The sequence below is a fragment of the Moschus berezovskii genome, chromosome 19 (genome assembly GCF_049115385.1).
Source record: "Moschus berezovskii isolate FMDL1 chromosome 19, NW_MosBer_1.0, whole genome shotgun sequence".
NCBI classification, from domain to species: domain Eukaryota; kingdom Metazoa; phylum Chordata; class Mammalia; order Artiodactyla; family Moschidae; genus Moschus; species Moschus berezovskii.
The window spans coordinates 67,787,903-67,809,867 of NC_142478.1; the positions used below are offsets into that span (position 1 = coordinate 67,787,903).

At 48.3% G+C, this 21,965-nt stretch overlaps 1 pseudogene; it reads left to right on the forward strand.

The window, feature by feature from the left end:
* The first annotated feature begins 6,909 nt into the window (after nucleotides 1-6,909).
* Nucleotides 6,910-7,441, forward strand: LOC129542318 (protein tyrosine phosphatase type IVA 1-like; annotated as a pseudogene).
* The last annotated feature ends 14,524 nt before the right edge of the window (nucleotides 7,442-21,965 follow it).

Here is a 21,965-nt window from a genome sequence, read left to right on the forward strand (position 1 = left end):
TCCGCCTGCAGCGTGGGAGACCTGGGTAGAGACGATCCTCTGGAGAAGGGAACAGCTACCCACTCCAGTATTCTTGCCTGGAGAAACCCATGGACAGAGGAACCTGGTGGGCTACAGTCCATGGGGTCACAAAGAATCGGGCACGACTGAAGCGACTTAGCATGCATGCATGCACATGTTTCCCATTATCCTTTTTTTCTCCTCTTATAATAAGAACTTTAAAGATCTATCCTCCCAACAACTTTCACGTACGCAATACAGGTGTATTAACCATAGTCAGCGTGCTGTACATTACACCCCCAGGACTTATTTATTTCATAACTAGAAGTTTTTACTTGTGACCCCTTCACTTATTTCTTCTACCCCTGCATCCCCTGAGTCTGGCAATCACCAATCTGTTCTCTGTATCTACAAGTTTAGTAGTTTTTTTTTTTCTTCTGATTTTTTAGATTCCAAATATAAGTGAGATCTATGGTATGTCAGACTTATGTCACTCAGCATAATACCCTTGAGATCCACCTGCATTGTGGCAAGATTTCATTCTTTTTTATGGCTGAATAATATTCCATTGTGTGTGTGTGTGTGTGTGTGTGTGTGTATTCCACTGGGTCTGGTTCACCCCAATGTTCAATAAAAAGCTGAAGGATGCAGGTGGGACAGGCTTGGGACTCAGGGAGCTGTAACCATAAGGATATTTGCCCTCTGTCAAAATGGCTTCTGACTCAGAGATCCTGCAAGTGCACTGGTCCCTCCCAGCACATCACTCACCAGGATGGCAGTAAGCATCCCTCAGACCCTTGGGCTGTTGCGTAAATCAAGGAATTTCCCATTTCTTTCTTCTCCCACAGAGCCCAGAGGGTTTGTGGCGGTAGGTCTCCCTTTCCTGCCAGTCATAAGCCTTTCCTGCTGTTGTTTGGTCACTAGGTCATGCCCAGCTCTTTGCAACCCCGTGGACTGTAGTCGCCAGCTCCTCTGTCAGTGGAATTTTCCCGGCAAGAACACTGGACTGAGTTGCCATTTCCTCCTTCAGGGGATCTTTCCGACCCAGGGATCGAACCTGGGTCTCCTGTATTGTATTCTTTACTGCTGAGCCACCAGGGAAGCCCCAACCTTTACTAGGCTGGGGAAAAGGTGACCGGGCAGATCTTCCTATTTCTCAGGCCAGATTCTTATCTTCCACAATCCTTTGCAAAAATGATGATGGCAAACGGGAACTTCTCTGACTTATACTAATAGCATCCACTTCTTCATGGACCTGGCCCTGGGTTGAGGGGCTTTCCAACATAAAATTATGGAATCCTCAGCACCACCCTGCAAGGTTGCTGGTGATTTCCCACTTTATAGATGAAGAACTGAGGCTCAGAAAAATCTGCTTGTCCAAGGTCCTGCAGCTGGGGACCAAACCAGGCCACTCACACCTGAGTCTGCTCCTGACTCCTGTGTAACTGCCTGCTTCATCCTATTTCACAGCCAGGGCAGCAGAGGTGAAGCGCCCCACTCCACTCACAGCTGGGGAGTGGCAGATCTGGATCCAGGTCTTCCATTTGGAAGCAAGTTCTGTGTGATGGAGTCTGTTTGGTCTGTAGAGCTTGGGACTCAGTCTCAAGAGCTCTGTTAGGGGAGCCTGAGTGGATCTGGGGACAGAGCAGTGTCCTTAGTGAAAATGTGTGTGGCCATGGGCAAACCTACCCTCTGCCCGTTTCCCCATCTGTAGTTACACGATGCCCATCAAACTCATGTGCTGGTTGTTATACTCAGATGAGACAGTGATCTTAAAAAACATTTTAATAACAACAAAAGCAGTGGCTATGCTTTACTGAGCACCTGCAGTGTGTCAGGCATAAGGTCAGGAGATCTGTAAGCTCTATCTCCTCTAGCCCTCACCCTATGAGACAGGTGCTTTGATTCCTCAGCGTGAGTTCCAGGCCTCAGTTCTTTTACCTGTATGGTAGGGCTGATGTTAAGTACCATGGAAAGTCATTTGGGTATTAAATGAGTTAATATATATAGGTGATTAGAATGGAGTTCAATATAAAAAAATAAACAACCCAATCAAAAAATGGGCAGAAGACCTAAACAGACATTTCTCCATAGAAGACACCCAGATGGACAACCGGCAAATGAAAAGATGTTCAACATCACTAATTATTAGAGAAATGCAAATCAAAGTCATAATGAGGTACCACCTCACACCAGCCAGAATGGCCATTATAAAAAGAACAAATAATAAGTGCTGGAGAGGGTGTGGAGAAAATGGAACCCTCCTACACTGTTGATGGGAATATAAACTGGAGCACCCACTATGGAAAACAATACGGAGATTCCTTAAAAAGCTAAAAATAGAGTTGCCATATGACCCAGAAATCCCACTCCTGGGAACATATCCAGAAAAGACAAAAACTCTAATTCAAAAAACAAATGCAACAATGTTCATAGCAGCACTATTTATAATAACCAACGCATGGACACAATCTAAGTGACAGATGAGTGGATAAGGAAACTGTTGTATATGTATACAAACAAGGGAATATCACTCAGCCATAAAAAGAATGAAGTAATGCCATTTACAGCAACATGGATGGACCCAGAAACTATCATACTAACTCAGACAAAGAAAACAAACTCATGGTCAGCAAAGTGAAAGGAGAGGAGAGATAAACTAGAACTATGGGGTTAACAAATACACACGACTGTGTATAAAATACATAGCCAACATGGACCTACTTGATGTACAGCACAGGGAACTATACTCAATATGTTATAACCTATAATAGAACAGAATCTGAAAAAGAATATATATCTGTCTGCATCTATCTCTGAGTTACTTGGTTGTATACCTGAAACTAACACAGTATTATAAATTAACTATACTTCAATTAAAAAAAAAGAAAGCAGTGATTCGAACAGGATCTGTCACGCTGTGAGTACTGTGCAAATGTCCTGTCACCAAGCACATCTCATTAATATAACTGGGGAAACTGAGGCTAAGGGAAGTAAATGACTTGTTCAAGGTCACACAGCTGAGCAGCAGCTGATCAGATCTTAAGCCACGGCCTCGGGACTCCAGTGTCTGCTCTTTCTCCTCCCTGTTCGGAGGCCCTCATTTGGCAGTGCCCCTTGTCTGGGTCCCTTGTCCTGCCCCAGACATCAGGGTGGGATACCTCAGCTCCCATGACTTTGACCTGTCCTGTCTCTGTCCATGGAAGCCCGATGCCCTCTCCTGGAGCTTCCAGGGGTGTGGAAATAAACTGCAGAGCCTGAGAAATAAATTAGAAAATGAGCTCCACGCACCCAGTGTCCGGAGCCTGTGGCAGGCGTTGAATTATTCAGGCTGTTTGGGTGTGAGCTGTTAGTTTTCTACTGCTCTTGCCTTGACGGCCGCCCTGACAGATTGATGGACGAGCCAGTAAAACACTCAGAGGCCAGGAGGAAAATTCTTAATCATAACTTACTGACGCGAGAGAGCGTTTTTTTCCCTGCACTGGCAGCTCCAGAGGCTCAGCCTGGCCCGGACCCTCCCCTGACTTCTTCTAATGAGGCTGGAGATGCGCAGAGTCACCCTGGGTGACCACTTCAAGGAGGGCTCGGAAGAATGCCCCCTTCCTTCACTTACATTACGTTTGCATTTTTATAAAGGGAAGGGCCATCTACACAAAAGGCACAAAACCTTAAGTCTGGAGCTCTATGAATTTCCACCTTTGTGAATCTGGTGTAACTAACCACTCAGATTGAGACATGAAACATTTTCTATTCTGAAAGTTTCCTTCATTCTCCTTTCCAGCCAATACATCTCTGCTCTCAGACAATACCTAACCTGATCTCTATCAGATTCGTTTTGTCTTCTCTAGAGTTTCACACAAATAGAATAACAGAGATGATGTCTAGCTTCTTTCACTAACCCTTTTATTTTTTTGCGATTCATCCACGTCATTGGATATCTCAGTTGTTCATTTTTATTACTGAGTAGTGGAGAAGACTCTTGAGAGTCCTTTGGACAGCAAGGAGATCAAAGCAGTCAATCCTAAAGGAAATTAACCCTGAATTTTCATTGGAAGGATTGTTGCTGAGGCTCTAATACTTTGGCCACCTGATGCGAAGAGCCAACTCATTGGAAAAGACCCTGATGCTGAAAAAGATTGAAGTCAAAAGGAGAACAGGGTGGCAGAGGATGAGATGGTTAGATAGTAGCACTGGCTCAGTGGACATAAATTTGAGCAAACTCCAGGAGAGAGTAGAGGACAGAGGAGCCTGGCATGCTGCAGCCCATGGGGTCACAAAGAATTGGACACGACTTAGCAACTGAACAACAATTCCACTATATAAACACAGCGCCATTTCTCTATCATTCTCCTAATGATGGGCATCTGGGATGCTCCAGACTTCCTCTATTACAAATAAAGCTGGTATTAATATCCGTGCACAAATCTTTGCGTAGACACGTGTTTTTCCTTCTCTTGGACATACACCTGGGAGAGAGATGGGTACGCCTTAGAAAAGTACTTTGAGTATATGAGAGTTTCAGTTGTTTATATCTTCACCTACACTTGGTATTACCAGCCTTTTCAATTTCAGTCATTCTGATGGGGAAGTAGTATCATTTCCTTGTGATTTTTCTTTTTGTGTGACTAGTTTTCATGCACTTGGTGGTCATTTGCTTATCTTCTTTTTTATTTTGGCCATACTGCGTGGCTGGATATCAGCTCCCAACCAGGGGTTGAACCTGGGCCATGGCAGTGAAAGCCCTGGATGCTAACACTAGGCCACCAGGGACCTCCCTGCATCTATTTTGTGCAGTATCTTTTCAGCCCCATCTGGAGCCCGTGTAACTCTGCTTCTCTGCATGAGGTCTTCCTCCTGGACCTGAGAGCCTGCAGTGCAGTCTAGAGGTTTTATATCTGTAACACCCCAGGGGGAGTCTTCAAACTAGAAATGGAACTTTGTAGATAAAGGACAGCTTCTCATCCCTCCAGCAGGTTGGGTCTAAGGTGTGTTTCCCAAGGATTCTTAGAAGGGCCCCAGGGGGTGGAGCCCAGTAGCCCACCAAGGTCACCAGCTCACTCACACACCTTGTATTAGCTTTGTCTTTTCCCCATCTCACTTCCCCATGCCCTTCCTTTTTCCTTCTGGGGTTGTCTCCCAAATAAACTGCACATACCCAAGTCTTTGTCTCAGGATCTGCTTTGAGCATAACCCAAACTCAGATGGACGATACCCCAGAGATGAACAGGAGCAGGAGGCTGCGACCTCCCCAAGATCTGGAGGAACACAGGGAGAGGATGGTGTAACTAGTGCCCTGGGGGCTGAGGACACCTGGCAGAAGCTGGAATAACAGTGGGTTTTTCGAGGAAACTGATGCCTCTGAGGAGTTCAGCACTGTCTGACACGTGCCCAAATTGGAGAAGGAAGAAGGGAAAGGCTCTGGTTCCTTTGTCCCCCACCCTCAAATCTCCTGCCAGAGTCACCCATTAGAGGAGTCCAGACAGAATCCAGATGATCCGAGAGCCTGGAACATGCAGCCAACAGGGTCAGACCCCTGGGATTTAGAGCTGAGCCAGGGAACAGTGAGGCATGGTTACAGGGCATACAAGCCCAGACCCAGAAGGAAGCCAGTGGGCATGGGGTCCTCCTAGAGGTGACCCACTCTCCTTGTCCAGTGGACATCCAAGCCAGCCCCAAGAATCATCCCCTTTACTGATTTCTTCCAGCCAAGGCTCTGAGTGGGATGCACCTTCTCAGTCACTTAGATCCTAAGCATGCCTCCTGCCCCTTCTCACCTGGACACAAAGCATGGCCCGGAGCCCCTTCTTCCTGGGCAGTGAGAAGTTTTGCTTCTTCTGGGGTGATGGGCTGTGTAGGTATCTGCTGTCTGCAAGATTAAAACCTTCCCAGGTGGAAAATGGCAGACAGGGTGCCAAGCAAAAGGATCCCTTCCCTCTGCAGTGGGAAGGCAGTCCTCTGGGCTGGTGCCAGAGATGCCGGATGCTGCTGCTGGCAGGACCCGCCCTGGCAGATGGAGTTTACAGACCTTAGTGCCCTGGAAGGGAAGTCAGACCGAGGAGGAAAAAAAAATCCAGGCTAGAGCCTGCCTGCTCATCCAGCCCATCCACTAACAGGTCAGGTGACTCGGCAAATCATCTCAACTCCCCCAGCCTCTGCTTTGCCATCCATAATATGGGATCCTGATACTCATTACTTTTCTCATGAAGTGTTGAATGGATTCACTTCCAGAGAAAGTAACTGTTCACAGGATGAAGGGAAAGAACCTTGCGTCTACCCCAGGACATTCTCCTGCTTAGGAAAGGAGACACGGAGGAGGTACACCAGAGAGTCAGTTTGTCTCAGCACAGTCCCATGGCGGGAAAACCTCTATCATGGGATTCCGGTGCCGCCGCTGCCCACGAAGCCGCCGGCTCCGCACGACGCCCGCCGCCGCCTCGGGACCGGCTGTATGGTTAGGCCACAATCTTCAATGAGTAGACATATTCCTTTCTGTGGTGTTCTCAGTCACACATTTATGGAGTTTCTGAAGGGCAGTGGAGATTACTGCCAGGCACAGCACGACCTCTATGCAGACAAGTGAACTGCAGAAATTCATTACTGCTCAACCAAGAAGCCCCATAAGACTGGTTAACCTGGACACAGAAGTGTTGAATTGAAATCCGCAGAGCATTTTTTTTTACAAGAGTTCTGATCTGGATGGGGTAAACCGCAGTGCACTCCCTTTCTATTGCCTCAGTATTACTGGATCGAAGAATTGCTGCTTCTTGTTAAGAGGTTCATTAATTCATTACTCCCACCTTCATACTTAAAAGCACTGAGAATTTCAAGTGGAGTATATTGAAGTTGACTGTGTTTCTTGTCCATCATTTCAATTTTTTAAATTCTTTCATATCCCTATTGAGTGTTTTTTAACTAAATTAACATGGCTCGAATGAACCGCCCAGCTCCTGTGGAAGTTACATACAGGAACATGAGATTTCTTATTACACACAACCCAACTAATGCAACGTTAAGCAAATTTATAGAGGAACTTAAGAAGTATGGATTACCACAATCGTAAGAGTATGTGAAGCAACTTATGACACTACTTTTGTGGAGAAAGAAGGCATCCATGTTCTTGATTGGCCTTTTGATGATGGCGCACCACCATCTAACCAGATTGTTGATGATTGGTTAAGTCTTGTGAAAATTGTTTCGTGAAGACCCTGGTTGTTGTATTGCTGTTCATTGTGTTGCAGGCCTTGGCAGAGCTTCAGTGCTTGTTGCCCTAGCATTAATTGAAGGTGGAATGAAATATGAAGATGCAGTACATTTCATAAGACAAAAGCGGCCAGGAGCTTTTAACAGCAAGCAACTTTTGTATTTGGAGAAGTATCGTCCTAAAATGCAACTGCGCTTCAAAGACCCCAATGGGCATAGAAACAACTGTTGCGTTCAATAAAGCCAGGGTGCATGATGCCATTGCTTGGAAGTGGAACCTGAGACAGGATGGAATTTGTCGTACATAGCAGATAGCACGGTTGACTTGGTGAATAAGTCTGATGAAGCTTCCATAGGAGTGTTGAAAAGCAGTTTTACCAGGCCACAGGCCTGGCAGAATTGCAGTCTCTGTTCAGGTTATGATCAACCTATTTGGATACTAGTAAAGAATTCTTGCTGTTCAGCATTTAATATGTGCTTATAATTTGTACCAATTGACCTTTCCTGAAATCATGCAGTATTGAGTCATGTCATTAAATCTGTTTCCATGCCAGAATCTTACCAATATGTAAGAAATTTAGAAAGACTAGGTGCCAAAATACCCAGCACAATACTTGTATATTTTTAGTATCATATAGAACAAATTCCAGGAACTATGAACACTCTGGACCTTATGTGGTTTATTCCTTGCATCATTTAAAACATAGAAAATAGCACCTATGAGGTTGTTTGCTCACAATATGTTTACATCTCCCACATTCATACCAGTATACATCAGATTTGCTCTTTTTAATTAACCAAGTCTTACAGTGATTATTTAATATCTTTCTATAAATCTCATTTTATGTTGTAGAAGGCCTCCATTTTGAAAATATATATTGTACAGAAGAAGCACATGTCTTTAATGTCTCCAGACAAAAGCCTTACAGTTCATTTTAATGTTTGCACTTTGGGGTGCAACTTACAGGGAGGGCCTGAAAAAAGAATGGGAGGGGGCTATTAAGTATTTTTAGTAAAATGTTGCCTTTGTCTTGTGTAGAACATGTAGAATATGTGCTTTAATTTAGTAAATATTTTTTCAAAGGTAGAAATACTTTGTTACTGTAACTAAAACAATTCTTAATCAAAATTTCTGAAATTCTTGTAATTTTTTTTCATACTTAACCTGAAGTTGTTTACCAACTTAGTTTTGTTTGAAGTGTGATTCCCAGCCTCTCTTGCAAAAAAAAGTGGGTTTCTGCTAATGAATTGAGCAGACATTTAATATTTTATATATCTTTTGAGCTGTGTAACTTAATATTTGGATACTTGACAATTTGTTTTATTATGTAATTAATAAAATGGTGATGTGTATTAACGTTAACTCAACCATATATTTATACTGTCCGGGAACAAGTGGTTATAGTTCTGTGGGAGAAATAATTTGTCAGTGTTCACCAGTTTGTAAAAATCTAGTGCAAGAGCTTAAACATTAAATAAATGATAATACGCATTAAAAACAAAACAAAACAAAACAAAACAAAAAAACCCTCTACCATGGCCCCCAGGGATGAACGATCAATTAAGGAAGTGCTTAACAGGGACTTTCCTGGTGGTCCAGCAGTTAAGAATCTGCCTGCCAGGACTTTCCCTGTGGTCTAGTGGTTGCAGGGGACACGGGTTCAACCCCTGGCTGGGGAACTAAGATCTCACATGTCACAGAGTGACTAAACATTTGTGCCACAACTACTGAGCCTGCGTGACCCATCTAAAACGTGACAAAATTAAGAAAAATAAAAGAACCCTCCTGCTAATGCGGGAGACATGGGTTGATCCCTGGTCTGGGGAGGTTTCACATGCCGCGGAGCAACTAAGCCCATGCACAGCTACTGAGCCGGGACTCTAGAGCCCGGGAGCCACAGCTACGGAAGCCCGCGTTGCGCTGTAAATACTGACGCCCGTGTGCCCTAGAGCCCATGCTTTGCAACAAGAGAAGCCATTTCAATGAGAAGTCCAAGCACTCAACAGAGAGTAGCCCCCACTCACCCCACTCGAGAAAGCCCATGCATAGCAACGAAGATCCAGAGCAGCCAAAAATAAATAAATAAAATGTAAAAAAAAAAAGGAATTAGGTCATGTCTATAATTTCCCCTTGATTTAGAATCAAATCCAAGTAAGCAAAAATTTTTAAAAAAGAAGGTGCTTGACAACTGTTTGCTATATGCATATCAATGCCAGCCCCTAGCCCCTTATTCAGTCAGATCTAAATGAATATTGGGCAGTGCAAACACCTAGGTCTTGCCCCAGACCTTACCACCTAACCTCCTTTCCCGCTGCTCCCCACTCTGCAGCCTGCAGATGCCTGTGGTCTCACCCTCCTGCTGCTGGTGACTTCGCTACCTTCCTCTCCAGAAGGCCACGGCTTCTGTCACACAGTCCCCGAGTTCTGAACCGCTGCCCTCATGCCTCCCACTTTTTCTGCCCTTGTCCAGGCCACCACCTCAGGCCTCAGGACTCCTCTAGCCCATCCACGGTGCCTGACAGCTTGGTTAAATGGAAGGGTGGCAGAGGGCTTCCCTGGTGGCTCAGCGGTAAAGAACCCGCCTGCCAATTCAGGAGACTTGGGTTTGATCCCTGGGTTGGAAGTCTCCCCTGGTGAAGGAAATGGCAACCCACTCCAGTATTCTTGTCTGAGAACTCCCACGGACAGAGGAGCCTGGCGGGCTACAGTCCGTGGAGCTGCAAAGAGTTGGAAACGACTTAGTGCTAAATAACAAGGGGTTGCAGGGGGCACAGCATAAGCAAGGGCCCGGGGTGGGAACCAGCTGGGCCTAAACAGAGAGCAGGGAGGCAACAGACCCGATTAAAGAGGTGGGTAAGTTCCCGAGCACCTGTGCTGTGCCAGGCATGGTGCCAAGCTCATTACATACATTCTCATTTAAGCTGCTTATGTGTCTCATGACCTCTGCTTATATAGCTAAATCCTAGGCTCTGGAGTCAGACAGCCTCGGCTCAGAGCACAGCTCCCCCATGTCCTGGTGGACTGAGCTTTTAAGAACTTAACCTTGCTGCCCCTGTTTCTCCAGAGGGAGCACTGGCGATCCAGTGCCTCCTCATGGGATTCTTATGAGAATTAGGATTAATACGTGACAAGTGCTTAGAACAGGGTTGGCCATGGTCCGGGGTGTGTGTGCTCAGTGAAGTCTGACTCTGTGACCCCATGGACTGTAGCCCGCCAGGCTCCTCTGTCTATGGGATTTCCCAGGCAAGAATACTGGAGCGGGTCACCATTTCCTCCTCCAGGGGATCTTCCCAACCCAGGGACTGAACCCACGTCTCTGGCATCTCCTGCTTGGTAGGTAGATTCTTTACCACTGGTGCTGTCTGGGAAGCCCTCACTGCTCAGCAGACATTAGTTATCATCAGGGTCTCCAGACTTGCACTGTCCAAGATGGCAGCCCCCAGCCACAGGCAACTAAATTAAAATCCAATAAAACTCAGAAGTTACATCCTCATCACATTAACCAGAGTTCAAGTGCTCAACAGCCCGCGTTTTGGAGAGCACGGGTGTAGGAGGTCTCCATCGCTGAAAAGTTCTCTTAGATGGAGCTGCTTCAGAGGATGCACGAGAAACTTGTAAGAGTGGTTACAGCTGGGTGGGTGGGTAGGGGAGACCTGGAGACGGTGGGGAGACAGGTGGGAGACTTTCCTCTTTTGTACAGTTGGAGCTTTTATCATGAGTACTTATTACTTAGCAAACACAAAAGCAAACACACAACATATTAAGCAAACATTTTGATAGAAGAGGAGAAACATAGGCTCAGAGAAGACCCAGAAGAAGCGCTGGAAAGAGGAGGGTCTGCAGCTGGAAGCTCCTGTCCAACCGTGAGCTTGAGCCTTCAACCACCAGGCAACTGGAATGCAGATTCTAAGGGAAGTGGGGAAGTCCCAGAGGCAGGCGATGTTTCCAATGGTCCAGCCCTGGACACTCCCAGGACCTGCTTCCCTCATTTAGTCCTGACCAGGGACCACCCTGCAACGCCCCTTAGAAGGATGTTAGACTTGTGGAGCCCACATTAGTGGGACTGTGGAAGATCTCTGGTGTCAGGGTGCACTGGTTCAAGTCTAGGCTCCTCCACCAAATTGCTGAGATCTCGGTTTTGCCTTGGTTTTCTCACCTGTGAAATGGGGCACAGGCACTGTTCCACGCTCATAGGGCTGTTGCCAAGATGAAGGACTTGGCTCACAGAGAGCCCACAATATGGGTTGAGTTAATTATTACTGGGCTTCCCTGGTGGCTCAGTGGTGAAGAATCCACTTGCCAATTCAGGAGCCACAGGAGATGCAGGTTCGATCCTTGGGTCAGGAAGATCCCCTGGAGAAGGAATTGGCAACCCAGTCCAGTATTCTTGCCTGGACAGAGGTGCCTGGCCGGGCTACAGTCCATGGGGTCACAAAGAGTCGGACACGACTTAGCAACTAAACAATTACTATTTTATTAAACTTTTCAAGCTGGCCTCTGAAGAAGGAAGACAGGAAGGGGGAGCCATTGGTGGGCCCCCTGAAACACCGCCTCTTTCCACGTTCCTGGGAAGGGCAAACGGAGGTGGGAGGAGGCAGCCTGAAATGGGAATTGTGCCCATTCCCCGGCGTGTTCCCTTCAGCCTTGCAAGCGTGGACAGAGAAACACTAACTTCTGACAACAGAGGGCGTGGCAGAAGACACGAGCGGCCTTGAGGAGTATTATGGGCTGTCGCACGGGTGTTCTCAGGTTTCCCCGAGAGTTCCAAGGTGAAGCAGCCATTTCCCACCTGCCATTAATCTTGCAAATAAACGCCTGAAGTGGCTGCAGCTGCGAGTTTTCCTATTAATTAATTGTGGCTTCAGAACGGAGTCCAGAGCCCATTAGGCAGGGCCCTTGCAGGTGGCGGGCACTACGTGCAGCCCGCTGTGGCCCTGGCTTACCGGTGGGTGATGCTCAGGGCTCCCCGCCAGCTTCACACAGGACTCGTATGAAGCCCAAGCAAGGCCGGAGAACAGTGCAGCTTCACGGAGTGATCTTGGGGGCATGAGAGAATGTGAGGTTTGGGAGAGAGGGTTAAAGTCCAGGCCCCGCCTCCCTCTCGTGTCAGAACTTGGCCACTGCCCCCTCTGCATCTGATTCTTCATCTTTAAAACGGAGATGAGATCAGTGCTTAGTAGGGCTTCCCTGGTGGCCCAGATGGTAAAGAATCTGCCTTCAGTGCAGGAGACCCAGGTTCGATCCCTGGGTTGGGAAGATCCCCTGGAGAGGGACATGACAACCCACTCCAGTAATCTTGCCTGGAGAATCCCCATGGACATAGGAGCCTGGCAGGCTACAGTCCATGTGGTCGCAAAAGAGTTGAACATGACTTAGCGACTAAACCACCACTACCAGTGCTTATTACTGAAGGTTACTCTGATTATCACATGAGTGCTACCATTATCGTGAGCAACATTTACTCTGACCTAGGATGCATTGGTGGAGAAGGCAATGGCAACTCACTCCAATACTCTTGCCTGGAAGATCCCATGGACGGAGGAGCCTGGTAGGCTGCTGTCCATGGGGTCGCGAGGAGTCGGACACGACTGGATGACTTCACTTTCACTTTCATGCACTGGAGAAGGAAATGGCAACCCACTCCAGTGTTCTTGCCTGGAGAATCCTAGGGACAGTGGAGCCTGGTAGGCTGCCGTCTCTGGGGTTGCACAGAGTCGGACACGACTGAAGTGATTTAGCAGCAGCAGCAGGATGTGACTACTGGGTTCTAGAAGAATCTTTTCTTCAAATCCCAATCCCATCTGCTATAGGATGGCTGAAATATCCCCCCCTTCATGCTCTCTCAACAATATGTATTCTAACACACTGACGACAGAGGATGAGATGGCCGGATGGCATCATCGACTCGATGGACATGAGTTTGAGCAAATTTGGGGAGAGAGTGGAGGACAGAGGAGCGTGGCATTCTGCAGTCCGTGGGGTTGCAAAGAGTCAGACACAACGGAGCCACTGAACAGCAGCAACAAACATGCTGAGCTGTGATCCACCGCTGACAGCCCAGGGTAAATACAGCATCGAGGAGCAGGGTTGTTTGGGGGTAGAGATGGCAGAAACTAGGAGGAACTGGGAGCCCGGGGTGGGGTGTTGGGGGAGAGGACCCCCGACACGTGTAACAGGTTTTACAGCTTCTATAGGACGCACACTGGTTGACTTATCTGCTCACTCCCCAACTCAAGAAGGCCGACGGGCATCTGTTGATGTCTCGTTGCTACTGTTCCAGCCATCACTCTGAGTACATCATCACGTCTCCCTCCACGTCTCAAGATATCTGCTCAGTGCCTCGTCTTGCAAATGTCCCCTTCAGGTCTCAGAGCCTTCTCCAAAGCTCTACCATGTGGCATCCTCATTTGTTCAACCAACCATCTCATCGATCATCTTATCAATGATCTGACTGGGAAACCAACCAAGCAACCCAGATAATGGAACCACCAACCATCAACCAGCAGACTAATCAGTCAACTCATCAACCAAGTAGCCAACTGATCAGTGAACAAGTCAACCAGCCAACCAACTATTCAACCATTCAATGAGCAACGAATGAATCATCCAATCCCACAAACCAATCAACCGAATGACTACTAACCAACAAATCAAGCAAAATTTGTTAGTTTCGGGCAAATCCTCAAAACAAGACTGGCCCAGGGCAAGGGCTATCTGCCTCCTATTTGGGCTTTCAGCAACTCTCCTGCTTAAGGAAGCTCAACTTTGCACTACCTCCCTGGGTAACCCAGGGCCAGACATTATCCCTTCTGAGGCTGACTTCAGTTTGGCCATCTGGGTTCCTGGGGGCACAGGCTGCCATGCAAGGGCCCTGGGGCTCCCTTGGGAGGCAAGAGAAAGCCAGGCATCAAGGGCTTGGGTGTTGGGCTGAATCCCAACTTGCTGCAAAGGCCCGGACAGGTCACTTTGTCTTTCTGAGCCTCTATTTCCCCTCTTCTGTGTAAAATGGGGCCGGTCAGAGGTTACCACTGAGAGGCCACTCCGAAGATTGACGTTCCTGAGTGCTGCAACTAAGAGCCAGCACAGTCAAATAAAAAAGTAGGATGCCTCTTCGTTTCCTGGGATCCGCACTTTCCAGACGAACCATGGCTGAGCAGGGGGCCTTTGACAGGAGCAGGGCTTGTAATTCAGGTTTCTAAGTCCATGTCTCTTTCCATAACCCCACGCTGGACTGCATGCTGCAGGCCCGCGAGCTTGTAGTTGTCTAGCCTCGAGACCGAAGAAAGAGCCCAGAGACAATGATACGGACATCCACGGTCCATTGGACAGAAGACCTTACATGTCCGAAGCCAGGTCTTGGAGCAACACACCACTCTCTGCAGCAGGCGGTGATTGCTACAAGGGGAGCATCTTCTCCACTGGGGGCGGGGCGAGGGAATGCTACCGCTTATAGGGGGGAACTGACATCAGCTCGGTTACCAGGCAACCAGTCCTTGGACACGTGCTGCTCACAGGCCCTCAGGTTAATGACCATCTCGAGGGCAGGTGTTTCCTATTAGTAAACTAGTAGGTGGAACCTTTCGGGGCTAAGGATTAGAACCAGCACTAGCGGGGGCAGGGGGCAGGCACAGGCTGGGGGACCAGAGGCGGAGCAGGTGAAACAGGGGCTGGTTGAACAGGGGAGGTACAGAGAACAAAAGAACAACCACCTTGAATGGCCTGACCATACACCCTGGGTTGTTTTTCTCTCCCTCTGGATGTTTATTTTCCAGGTAAAATAGGGTCAGTTGTGACTGGGAAAGCTTGGGTCTGTTGTTAATTCACTTAGATGCGTCCAACTCTTTGTGACTCCACGGACTGCAGCAAGCCAGGCTTCCCTGTCCTTTACTACCTCCCTGAGCTTGCTCAAATTCACGTCCGCTGAGTCGGTGATACCATCCCACCATCTCATCCTCTGTCGTCCCCTTCTCTTCCTGCCTTCGATCTTTCCTAGCATCAGGGTCTTTTTGAGTGAGTCCGCTCTTCGCATCAGGAGACCAAAGTACTGGAGCTTCAGCATCAGCATCAGTCCTTCCAATGAATATTCAGGGTTGATTTCCTTGCATTCCAAGGAACTCACAAGAGTCTTCTCTAGTACCACAGTTTGAAAGCATCAGTCTGGTTCTGTCCAAACACCCAGGGATGGCTCCAGGGGCCTCTTGAGCCACTCAGCACACTCCCTGACTTAGCAATGCCTCCCACCCCAGCAGGGTGTGGGTTGAGATCTTTCCTGTGTTCATCAAACATCCCCAGCTAATTTGCCCACTGATCCGAGGGGCTATCATTTATCCCAAAGCATCACTGGGAGTTTCTGATTTATTGGTGATGGGTCAGCTGTGTTCTTTAGGCAGTTTATGGTCATGCCATTAAATTTTCAGAGATTAAGAGCATGATGGGGAAGATAAATACAGTGATTTTGGGGATCCTGGGAGACCAGTTCCTAGGAGAGGCCCCCACACCCCTTCATGCTCATGTCACAAGTCCCTTTCTGCTGCTTTCGTGACGAAAGGCATCCTGTGAGGAGGAGATTTGCTCCCAGAACAGAAGGAGGTCCATTCCTAGAGTTACAGGGTAGTCTCACGTTAGAATCATGAATATTTGAATCAGAGAATCACAGATGGTTAGAGCAAGATGAGCTCTTAAAACCATGTAGTCCAGCCCTCTCATTTTACTGATGAAGAAGCTGAGGTCCCGGGTGGGGAAATGACCTAACCAGGAGCATTCGACCAGAAGGCTGTATCCTGACTCTATTTTTCCAGTCCCCCTCTTGTGGCGCCAGGATGCTCTTCTTCTAGAGATGGGTATTAGCTTCACAGTGGAGGAAAAGGGGATCTCACACCTTCATCAGCACCCGTACCACCTTACAGAAAAAGAAGCTGAGGTTCAGAGAAGATATCTGACCTCCTGAGTATTAATCTCACTGAGACCCCTCGGTTTTGCATGGCTTCCCTAGCACCTACCTCAGTGCTTAGAATAGAACAGGTGCCATAAGTACTTGTTGAATGAGTGTATGAGTGAATGTTTATCAGCAGATCTGGAACTAGAGCTAAAAAAAAAAAATCCTGCATTTGGTGCTGGGTAGGGTGTGGAGAAAAAGAAACCCTCCTACACTGTTGGTGGGAATGCATGTTGGTGTAGTCACTGTGGAAAACCGTATGGAGCTTCCTGAGAAAACTAAAACTAGAATTACCATATGATCCAGCAATCCCACTCCTGGGCATATATGCAGACAAAATTCCAATTCAAAAAGGTACATGCACCCCTATGTTCATAGCAGCACCATCCATAATAGCTGAGACATGGAAACAGCCTAAATGCCCATCGACAGATGAATGGACAGAGAAGATGCGCTACATATGTAAGATGGAATACTACTCAGCCACAAAAAGAAGGGATAATACCATCTGCAGCAACATGGATGCAATGACAGATCATCACACTAAGCAAAGCAAATCAGAAAGAGAAAGACAAATAACAAATGACACAGCTTATACATGGAATCTAAAACATGACACAGGGAATTCCCTAGTGGTCCAGTCCTTACGACTCGGCACTTTCGCTGCTGAGGCCCGGATTCAATCCCTGGTTGGGGAACTAATCCCGAAGGCCGGACAGAGTGGTCAAAAATGATAATAAAATAAAACATGACACCAATGAACCTGAACAGAATCATGGACATAGAGAACAGACTGATGGTTGCCAAGGGGAGGGGAGTTGAGTGAGGGCTGGGGTGGGAGGTTGGGGTTAGCAGATACATGCTTTCATATAGAGAATGGAAAAACAGCAAGGTCCTACTGTATAGTGCAGAGAACTAGTCAGTACCCTATGATAAACCATAATGGAAGAGAATATATAAAAAAGGAATGTGTTTGCTGTACAGCAGTAATTAACACAACGCTGTAAATCAACTATACTTCAATTAAATCAGAAAAAGAAAAGCCCGTATTTGGGCTCAGTGGCCAATTTTGGCAACAGCAGCTGCATGGCTTCGGAGCCTGTCCTGTTTTGTGAGTCTCCCACGTGGTAATGAGCAGCAGGTGGGGGACTGGAATTCCCACAGGTGGAAACTGCCTCCCAGACAGTGGAAATTTCCATCTAAGGCTTCAAGTGTCCTACGAGAAATTCAAAAGGGTTCAAACCCCTGCAATGCTTAGCTTTGTGCAGATAACCCCTGTAAGGTCGCGAAAATGGGCATCTCAAGCTGTAAGGAAATAACCCAGACACCAAGGGAAAGTAACAGGCTTTATTGGCAGTGCGCTCCAGGGCAGAACCCACTGACCGCAAGAATGGCCACGAGGCGTTCTGCCCCGAACAAAGGCAGAGTGCATTTTTTATGTCTTCGGGGCAGCAAGTGACATCATATAACCTGGACAGGCCTAAATAAGGCAAAGCTCGGGAACGCGAGATTGTGAGTGGTCAGCTAGTCGAGGTGGCGAGACCGGGTTGGTCGCTCTGGAAGTCAGGAAGGAGGGTAGATCTCGGCAGAGGGTTCTTACCTCAGAGATTCCTCAGCGGTTTGGCGGGACTTTTTCCCTCCGGCGGGAGATGGAGAGGGGAAGAAGGAGCCAAGATGGCCACTGGGAAGGGGAAGCCAAGAAGACCACCAGGGTCCGAACTTAAAACCCCCTCTCTCCCCTTTTAGGCAAATGCCCCTACCAGAGAAGTTACTCTGAAGGCTCCAAATGCTAACACCAACTCCTAGAGATAGATCTGAAATAAACCCGGAAGTCAAAGATGTAGCCCAGGAGGGAGGCAGAGCCTGATCGCTGGAGGAGGGTGGGAAGGCTGGAGATGGATTAGAAGCAAGAGCCTGCGGAGTCAGGGGAGGATGGGGCTCCTTCTCTCTTTTTTTGACTGTGTCCTGCAGCATGCAGGAGCCGAGTTCCCCAACCAGGGATCGAACCCATGCCCCCTGTATTGGGAGTCTTAACCACTGGACCTCCAGGGAAGTCCCTGGGGGCTCCTTCTCATTACAGACCATGCCTGGGAGATTTCAACCCATTACCTGGGGGAGAACCCTGCCCCAGCAGAAGCTACAGACCAGTTCTTGAAATAGGAACACAAAATCTTTTGAAATAATAGCATGGGATTCTAATAGATCTAATTCCCTGAGATTTTGTTCAATGAAACAGTCATTTTCTGAGCACACACTGTGTGCTATGCTCTGCCCAGGGCTCTTTGGGATTTAGGCTAGGCGGGGTTGCCTACAGTAAAGAGAACAGATTCTAGAGCCAGACTGTCCTGGTCTGAGTCCCGGCTCTGCCTCTTACTAGCTGAGTGACTTGAGTGAGTCACTTAATGGAACCTCGATTTCCTTATCTGTAAAGGAGGGGCTTCTCCAGTGGCTCAGTGGTAAAGAGTCCGCCTGGAAAGAAGGAGACTTGGTTTTGATCCCTGGGTTGGAAAGATCCCCTGCAGGAGGAAATGGCAACCCACTCCGGTCTTCTTGCTTGTTAAATCCCATGGAGAGAAAAGCCTGGCAGGCTACACAGTCCGTGGGGTCTCAGAGAGTTGGACGTGACTGAGCGACTAAACAGCGACAAGAGAGGTGACTAATAGCCATTCCCAACTCACAGGGCAGCGGTGAGGACTAAATGCAGTGAGGCAAGTAAAGGGCTTGGCGTGGTGTCAGCACAGAGTGTATGCTCGATAAGCGTCGGTGCTGAGACGCTCACGGGCGATACAAGCGGGGCTGGGGGACCGGAGCTGTCTAATTGCAAGGGCTTTCAGTCCCTGCGTGCAGGACCTTACTTCCCCTCAGAGTCTCTCCCAGCCATTTCTAGGGGGCTTCAGGGGTACTTCCCTTGGCATTCTAGAGATTGTCCACTCACATTCTCCTGCTCTGAGCCCTGTGTGGACACCCCCAGCCACAGGCCACTTAAGTTCCCAGGTACTTCCTCCAGTCCACTTTCTCAGAGGTTACACACTGGCAGTCTGCCCTTCCTTTGTGGTTCCCAAGACATATTTGGATGGACGGCACGATGTTTCCAAACAATTTGAGAACACTTCTGTAAGCCAGGAGATGTCCTCTTGAAACAAAACATATTTTCAGATATTTGATATTTTCAAAAACAAAAAGGAAACCCCAGCACATCGTCCAGAAATGGGTCTGCATTTCTCGTTGGCAGTGAAAGTGAGTAGCTGCCAACCTATTTGGGGGGTGGGGGCGGAGACAGAGTGTCCATTTATCTCTAGTCCCCAAGACCGCCTCTACTAACACCACCCCCACCGGTTCCTATGACCAACCTGGCCTCTGCAAGCATTCCTGTTCCCTGATCCATTCCTTTCTGGCCCTGCTGAATGGATCAGGGATGAGCCCACTGCCCTCTCCCCATGAATTCACCTCCCTGGGGGTCGGCTCCAAAGACCTCTTGCTCAGGCTTTCCTGGCAGTCCAGTGGCTAAGACTCTGAGCTTTCAATGCAGGGGGCACCAGTTGGATCTCTGGTCAGGAATCTAGGATCCTGAGTGTCGTGGGGCATGGCCAAAAAAAAAAAAAAAAAAAAGTGACTCCTGCTTTGGAGCCACAGCAACACAGGGAAAAATCCAAAAAAGGTCCCTTGTTCCAACTTCCACCCCACACCTCGCCCTTGGAGTACCGATTGCAAAACAGGCACAGTTGATTTGCCAAGGACGGGGGCTAATTAGAAACGAAGGCTCGCAGCAGGAGAGCCTCCGAGGCCGTTTTGATCTCTGAAGCCCCTTGAATTTCTCTGCCTTTGTTCTGGCCCCAGATGGGGGACTCCACAGGCAGTGAGGCGCTGCTGCTGTGCAGATGGTTTAGTCTTTATGACAACCGTCCACTCATCACCCTGTCTCCATCCGCTTCCCTTGTCTTTCTTCCTGGGATCTCCCCCACACTCCAGGGATGTGTGCGGGGTGGCGCTTGGAGGAGTTTTGGGGTCTGGGGCACCCAGATCCACACCTGACAGGTGGTGAGGGGGCATTTGGTTCCTTCCCTGCGGTCTGTTCTCACCTCCAGACGATGTCAGGACTGTCCGTGGTGGAGGAACTGTGTGGAGAAGCCGAGGGCTGAGAGGCTCCCTTCAGAACCTTGCCCCCACCTCTGGTTCTCAGTCCTGCAGTGACACAAGGGAGCGCTTTAGAAAGGCAGGCTCTTGGGCCCCAGCCGGGACATGCTGTGTAAGAATCTGAGTTTTAATCAGATCCCCTAGGCAACTCGGATGAGCGGAGCACCTTTCATCTTTACTGGGCTCTGTGCTTCCCTAGTGTTTCTTTATGTATATATATATATATATATATATATATTTGATCTTCCCGACCCAGGGGTCAAACCCGCATCTCCTGCGGTTCCTGTATTGTAGGCATATTGTTTACTGCTGAGCCTCCGGGGAAGCCCTGGGGGTCAGCTCCAAAGACCTCTTGCTCAGGCTTTCCACTTGCTCAGGCTTGTCCACTCACATTCTCTTCTCTGAGCCCCATGTGGACATCCCCAGCCACAGGCCATTTAATTTCCCAGGTAATTCCTCCAGCAGTAAAGAATATGCCTGCAATACAGGAGCCGCAGGAGATGCAGATTTGGTCGCTGGGTCAGGAAGAGCCCCTGGAGAAGGAAATGGCAACCTGCTCCAGTATTCTTGCCTGGAGAATCCCATGGACAGAGGAGCCTGGTGGGCTGCAGTCCATAGGCTTGCAAAGAGCTGAACATGACTGAAGCGACTTGGCATACATGTGCATATATTTATTTATTTGTTTCTGGCTGTGCTGGGTCTTTGTTTTCTCCAGTTGCAGGGAACGGGGGCTACTCTTCCTTGCAATGCATGAGCTTCTCACTGCAGTGACCTCTCTTGTTGCAGAGCACGGGCTCTAGGGTGCCCAGGCTTTGGTAGTTGTGACATGTGGGCTTCATAGCTGCTGTCACTGGGCTCCAGAGCACAGGCTCAATAGTTGTGGAGCATGGGTTTAGCTGTTCCACAGCATGTGGGATCTTCCTGGACTGGGGATCGAACCTGTGTCTCCTGCATTGGCAGGTAAAGAGTCTTTACCACTGAGCCACAAGGGAAGCCCCGTTAGTGATTCTTAAATGATCTGATTCTCATCACCTTCCACCCTGCCCATTGCCTGGCCTGTGGTAGGTGCTCAGTACATTTTTCTAGGTTTGGAACCTCCATAGGACTGGGTTTCCTCAGTGGTTCTGAGCCTTGGCCACACATTGGACTCCTCTGGGGAGCTTCCCAGGTAGCATAGTGGTGAAGAACCCACCTGCCAATGTAGGAGAAGTAAGAGATTCAGGTTCGATCCCTGGGTCAGGAAGATCCCCTGAAGGAGGAAATGGCAACTCGCTCCAGTATTTTTGCCTGGAAAATCCCATGGACAGAGGAGCCTGGTGGGCTACAGTCCAGAGGGTTGCAAAGAGTTGGACAGGATTGAGCATGCACGCATGTACACGCAGGGGAGATTTAAACCTTACTGGTCACCAGACCCCCCACCCCCACCCCTGCCCAGGGAGTCTAATTTAATGGACTGGGCATAACTTGATTGTGCCTGGGTGTCTCCTGGGCTTGCACACTTGAAAACATCCTAGAGTTCCAAGTGCAGTCCGGACTGAGATCCACTATGTTGGTGCCTACAATAAAAGTTCTCCGTGGTCAAAATCACTCTTTCAAATCCCACAGGGAGGCTGGCATTGGAGAGCTCTCAGCATCTCAGTTTCTCCTCAGTGTTGGGATTGGATAGCCGTTTCCCCACTGAAGAACAGATGCCCT